Source organism: Hemibagrus wyckioides, unplaced genomic scaffold, assembly GCF_019097595.1.
Source record: "Hemibagrus wyckioides isolate EC202008001 unplaced genomic scaffold, SWU_Hwy_1.0 Contig1, whole genome shotgun sequence".
Classification (NCBI taxonomy): Eukaryota; Metazoa; Chordata; class Actinopteri; order Siluriformes; family Bagridae; genus Hemibagrus; species Hemibagrus wyckioides.
The window spans coordinates 178,368-185,202 of NW_026690769.1; the positions used below are offsets into that span (position 1 = coordinate 178,368).

A 6,835-nucleotide genomic window follows, 5' to 3' on the forward strand; every position below is an offset into this window, starting at 1 on the left:
AAGATCACCAATGTCCATAGGGTAGCCAAGGATGGGGGTGGTAGTGAGCAGCTTCTTTAACTCATCAAATGCCTGTTGGCTCTCAGGGGTCCAGTGAAATTGGGCATGTTTCCTCAACAGGTTGTGAAGGGGCTTTGCAACTGCAGCAAAATCTTTGACAAACCGCCTGTAGTAGCATGCAAGACGCACAAACTGTTGAACTTTGTGAACACTCACAGGCTGTGGCCATTCTCGAATTTCCTGCACCTTCTCTGGGTCGGCGGCTATACCATGCTCTGAGATGATGTGGCCAAGGTAGACTACCTGGCAGCAGAAGAGACAGCATTTTGCAGGTTTCAGCTTCAGGTTCGCTTGGCGCAGCCTTTTGAACACCTGTCTATCTTACATTAGAGCGAGCAGAAAATAAAACAGGATGGCAAGAGAACATGTTACCGCTGCAGAAAGAGTGGTCATCCGGCACAAGAATGCTGGTTCAAAGACAAAGACTGCAGAAACTGTGGAAGAAAGGGACACGTTGAGCGTGCATGTCAAAGCAAAAAGCTGACCATAAATGAGAAAGTAAAGCCAACTAAACAGGTGGAACAAAAAGAAGGATATGTCAGGAAATTTAAAAAGAAACACATCAATCAAGTAGAAAATACGGGGAAACAAGAGGATGAATCTGAAGAAAATGACTTCTCACACATAATGTCTGTGTCTTCAAATTCTGATGGCTACTGGGTGACGCCACTGTTAAATGGGGAGGCCGTCCCTATGCAGGTGGACACAGGAGCAGCTGTATCACTCGTGACTGAGTCAACTTACAGAGAGAAGTGGCCATACCTCCATCCCAAGGAAGCAAAGCTGACTCTGAAATCATACACAGGAGAGCTTGTGCCTCTTTTAGGGGTGGTGGATGTAACTGTGAAGCTGAACAGCCAGAAGGTAAAATTACCACTATATATTGTGAAAGGTAGTAGTCACATTTGATGGGCCGAGCATGGCTAGAGAAAATAAAGTTAAATTGGCAAGAAGTGCACTTAGTAGCGAAAGAGTCTACCAGCTTACAAAACATCCTGAGGAAGCATGCAGAGGTGTTCGGAGATGAGCTGGGGAACATGAAAGACATCATTGTAAAGCTGGCCATTAAACCCGACAGTAAACCTAAGTGCCTTAAAGCCCGCCCTGTTCCCTATGCAACTAAGCCTAAGGTGGAAACAGAACTGGACCGCCTGGAGAACACTGGAGTACTGAAGAAAGTGGGCATCAGTGAGTGGGCCACACCTATTGTTCCTGCATTAAAAAAGGATGGAACGGTCAGAATTTTTGGCAATTTCAAGGTTACGATAAACCCTGTTTTAACTGTGGAACAGTACCCCTTGCCGTTAATTGAAGATCTTTTTGCTGGATTAGCGGGCGGCCAGAAATTCAGCAAAATAGACTTGTGTCATGCTTACCTTCAAATGCAGGTTGATCCTGCTTCCCAAGAGCTGTTGACCATCGTGACACACAAGGGCCTATATAGATATCAGCGGCTACCTTTTGGAATAACTTCGGCTCCAGCATTGTTTCAACGTGCCATGGACCAGATCCTGAGTGGCCTAAATGGAGTATAGTGTTATCTGGATGACCTGTTAATCAAGGGAAAGATGATGAGGATCATCTCCATAACCTAAATACAACGCTACAGCAGCTAAAAGAGCATGGTCTCCGGGTAAAGAAAGACAAATGTGAATTTTTCAAACCCACCGAATATCTTGGACACGTAATTGACAGCGCTGGTCTCCATAAAGCTCCATCTAAGGTAAAAGCTATTATGGATGCACCGTCCCCAAAGAATGTGTGCCAGCTGAGCTCATTCCTGGGACTACTGACATACTACGCAAAGTTCATGCCAAACCTGGCCAGCAGGCTTCGTCCCCTACACGAACTGTTGAACTAGTCCCAACAATGGAAATGGTCCGACAGATGTGAGAAGGCATTCAGGGATGTGAAATGTGTATTAACACAGTCCAAGGCCCTCACACATTATAACCCTTCTATACCAATGCCATCCGGTGAAGAAAGACCAGTTGCTTTTGCGTCAAGGACCCTGAACTCAGCAGAGAGCAATTATGCCCAAATTGAATGAGAAGCTTTATCGATCATATTTAGTGTCAAGAAATTTCATCAATACTTGTTCTGGCGCAGATTCACTCTACTTGCTGACCACCGACCACTTACCTCTATCTTTGGCCCTCAAACTGTCATTCCCTCACTGGCGGCAAATTGCATGCAGCGCTGGGTTCTGTTCCTGTCGGTACATCAATACGACATCAAATACAGGAGATCTGAGCAGCACTGCAACACAGATGGACTGTCCAGGCTGCCCCTGCTGGACACACCATCAGAAGGTGGTCAAGCTGACATCTTTTACTTCAAAGAAGTTCAAAGTGCACCTGTCACGGCGGCTCAAGTGAAACAATTCACCAGAACTGACCCAGTTTTGTCAGAAGTTTTGACCTGGATCTCTCAAGGCAAGAGAGGAGAGATGACAGAAAAATTAAAACCTTATCTGGTTCGGCAAAATGAACTAACTGTACAGTCTGGCTGCTTACTATGGGGTTATTGTGTCATTATACCCCTGACTTTGAGGAACATTTTGCTGAAGGAACTTCATGCAGGACATGCGGGAGTAGTGAGGATGAAGGAGATGGCACGCAGCTACTTCTGGTGGCCTGGGATAGATGCAGAGATTGAAGAGGAAGCAAAGGGATGTCCAGTTTGCCAAAATGTAAGAAACATGCCACAGATGGCCCCATTGTACCCATGGGACTTCCCAGAGGAGCCATGGCAAAGAATACATATAGACTTTGCAGGTCCAATAGAGAGTCACATGTTTCTAGTGATTGTCGATGCTCACAGCAAATGGAGGTAGCAGTTATGAACAGCACATCCTCTGAGAAAACCACTGAAGTGCTTAGATCCACATTCAGTCATTTCGGACTACCTCAGCAGCTTGTAAGTGATAATGGCCCTCAACTGGTGTCAGAAGAGTTTCAGTCCTTCCTGTGTGTGAATGGGATTCAACACATAAGATCTGCACCGTATCATCCATCCACCAATGGCCTGGCAGAATGTTTTGTTCAGATTCTGAAGAAGGCCCTAAAGACATCTCAGGGTAAGGGTTCCCTAAATCAGCACTTGAACACTTTTCTGTTCTCTTACAGGAACACTCCCCATGCAGTCACGAAAGTCTCCCCAGCTACAGCACTGTTGAAATGACAACTGCGCAACAGACTGGATCTGTTGAGACCAAAAGGAACCAAACAGGTGGTCCTGTTACAGCAGCGTAGGCAGCTGGAGAGACGACGTAAGTCAAAATTTAGGAGTTTCAGCAGAGGTGACAGCATACTTGCTCTTAATTACGGGAAGGGAGAAAAGTGGGTACCTGCAACCATTCTTGCACAGACTGGCCCTGTTTCATACATTGTTGAAACTAAGGACAATCAGACATGGAGGAGACACGTTGACCAGTTATTGTTTTCAGCAATCTCCAGTGATAATCCCAGTGAATGGGAATTTCAACAACAACACACGTCTCACATTGACTCTGGTAGGGATGTAGTACTAGAAATCTTGCCCGCACCACTTTCCAATAAAAGTCAGATAGCTGTTCCCTCCGAGAATATATCTCCTACACCAGTGACAACAGACACTGTTGTAACAACACCTCCCGTGTCTGATCTTCATCGTTATCCGACCAGAGTGTGGAAACCACCACAAAGATTAGATCTCTAGTTAGTGGTTGACCCACAATGTTGGGGCAGAATAATCCCCAGGGTTCAATCAGGGAAACAAGGCAGTCTACCGTCTTTCCCCTAGTGTTAGAAGTTTTATATATATATGTTTAAAAAAATGTATTTGTTGAGGTTGATGTTTAAAGTAAAAGGGGAGGAGTATGTTGTGTATTGCTATCAAAATTTTGCACAGTTTGGCCTTACGGCACTCTGTATTGATTCTGTTTTATTACATATGCGCAGTAGGTGTAAACAATGTTTTCCCCTCTTGTATCCGGTGCATAAGCAGTAAAGGTGTGTTATAGAAAAACTCCTGTCAGTCTCATCATTAAAAACAGTACATGGTCACTTTGTGCAGACGCAACAATTTACATGTATAAAAACAAACTAAGATTTGTCGTCAACAATTCACAACATTCAGAAGTGTCTAAATCAAGAGGTGTAGTATAATCTAGTGAAGAATATTTTCTAAGTTATCATAAATTAACATTGTCAATCATTCAGTGTGATGCAGTAATTTCAACTAAAACATTACATCTAAAAAACCCAGGAATCACTCTGCCCCCTGGTGAGACATATTCTGATCAACAGTGTCAGCTGCAGGAAGTGTGGAGCTCCACAGGCTATGACAGTAAACTCCTTCAGCTTTATCTTTCAGCAGATTACCATCTCTATCATGCTGCTCTTTAATCTTTTACTGTTAATGCTTCTTCTAGGTATGTTCATCTTAATATTAGTTCTTATGACCAAGCTGGAACATGAAGTGTGAGAAATAGCACAGGGTTATATATAGGAGTTAGAACAGAACAGTTGACATGACTCTGACTAAGTAAAAGTGGGTGGAGCTAGATGTGGTAAGATACAGTTTAGAAAGGAGTAAGAGCAAGAATCAAGGGGAAAGTGTACAGGACATTGGTGAGACCGGCCATGCTGTATGTTTTAGAGGCAGTGTCACTGAGGAAGAGACAGGAGTCACAGCTGGAAGTAGCAGAGCTGAAGATGTTGAGGTTCTCTTTGGCAGTGACACGGTTGGACAGGATTAGGAACGAGTACATCAGAGGGACAGCTCATGTTGGATATTTGGGGGACAAAGTTAGGGAGGCCAGATTAAGATGGTTTGGACATGTCCAGAGGAGGGAGAGTGAGTATATTGGTAGGAGAATGTTGGACATGGAGCTGCCAGGCAGGAGGCAAAGAGGAAGGCCAAAGAGGAGGTATATGGATGTAATAAAGGAGGATATGAAGCTAGTAGGTGCAAGTGTTGAGGATGTAGAAGATAGGGATAGGTGGAGAGAGATGATTCACTGTGGAGACCCCTGAAGGGAAAAGCCGAAAGAAGAAGAAGAGGTTTCAAATATTATCTTCTGATTAATAATCAAGTATTTAAGTAAATCTAAAGTAATTTTGTGTGTTTACTTCCCTGTTAGGACAGGATGTACAACAAGACTTTCTTAATGGCCAATTCAGTGGAGTTGTTAAGTTTTACAGCTACTATCAACATCTGTTAAAAAAACATGGAAATGACAAATTCCGCAGTATTTGAAAGAGAAATATATGGGGCCTATGAAGACATAGGTATTTGTATAAATATTTCTTCCATATTCCAAAATCAGTGTCACACAGTGCAATCCCAAAAACCACCTACTAAAGAAAGGAGAGAGAGAGAGAGAGAGAGAGACAGAGAGAGAGAGAGACCCCAAAACAAGTGTTGTAACTTTTAATGTCAAAATATCACAGAAAAATTGAGTAAATGGGATGAACGAATCCATTGCTTCTCAGGACCACATTGTTTTATTAATACAAAAATATTTCTACAAGCTTGATGTAAACAGTATTCAGAACAGCAGATCTGTCATGAATATACATAAATACAAGTAGGTGGAGCTAGAGGTGGAGATGTACATCAAATAGTAACACTGACATTCATTTCTAAAGCTAGAGGTTTGAACTAAACACTCAGGAAAGCAATGTTGTTCCTCTTCGTGGTGTTTTTCACTCTTGCTGATGTTGGTAAGTCATATACACTGCACACAAAATATTATTTTTTCTAATTTATAAGACATAATTTTTCATGTGAAATGTGTCATTTATGATTAAAATATCACAATATTGTTGTAATGTTGTATGACAATAACATTAAACCAGAACAAACCAATGTATTTTCAATGGAAGGCAGCAACATCTCACTGTCCTGCACATATACTGGATCAGTTAACAGTCTCCACTGGTATCGACAAAAACCTGGATCAAGACCCGAGTTTCTGCTGCTGATTTATGAAAGCACTGAAACTGTCACTGAGGCTCAACCACCTCATCCACGATTGTCCATAAAACTTAAAAAAGAGCAAGATAAAACGAATAAGAAAGTGGACCTGATCATCTCCTCTGCTGCTGTATCAGACTCTGCTCTATACTACTGTGCTCTGGAGCCCACAGTGACAGGAAATCCAGCTGCACTGTACAAAAACTTTCACACAGTTTTGTTATATTGAAAGCAGCTCTTCCAATGCTTTAGAGAAAGTTACATGTCCTTTTGGGGGATTCTATCATTTTCTCTATTGGTCAGGGTCATAGTAGATACAGAGTCTGTCCAAGACATGAGGTGGGAAAACACCCTGAATGGGATGTCAGTCCTTTGCACTCCACAAACCCTTTCACACACTCATTCACACAGAAGTGCAATTTCTCCTAGCAAATCTTCCTACTGTCATGTTTTTTTTTTGGAAGTGATGCAAAACTGCCCACAAACTGACACTAACCTAAACTCCTGTTAAAATCCTTCTGCTTAAAGTATTTTCTTGCAGTATGGAGTAATTTTTATAATAAAGAAAGATTTCTACCCTCATGGTACAATTCCATATTGACTGATAACAAGTGCACTAAAGACAAGGCTCAGGTCAATCCTCATAGCAGAATTCCACAATGCCAGTGGACTCATGATCCTCTCTGTTCTGTCTGGAGTAATTACACTGCAGATGAAGGGCATTTTATTGTCTAAGTGTAGTAACTTCACATATATAATAGTCAAACTAATCAGTTATAGCCCAATGTTCAACAAGTTCAACCTCAACAGAAGG

General features: G+C 42.4%; 1 pseudogene; it reads left to right on the top strand.

Annotated features, from left to right (window-relative positions):
* Nucleotides 1–646: 646 nt before the first annotated feature.
* LOC131349621 (uncharacterized protein K02A2.6-like) lies at nucleotides 647–3,238 on the top strand (annotated as a pseudogene).
* Nucleotides 3,239–6,835: the final 3,597 nt, after the last annotated feature.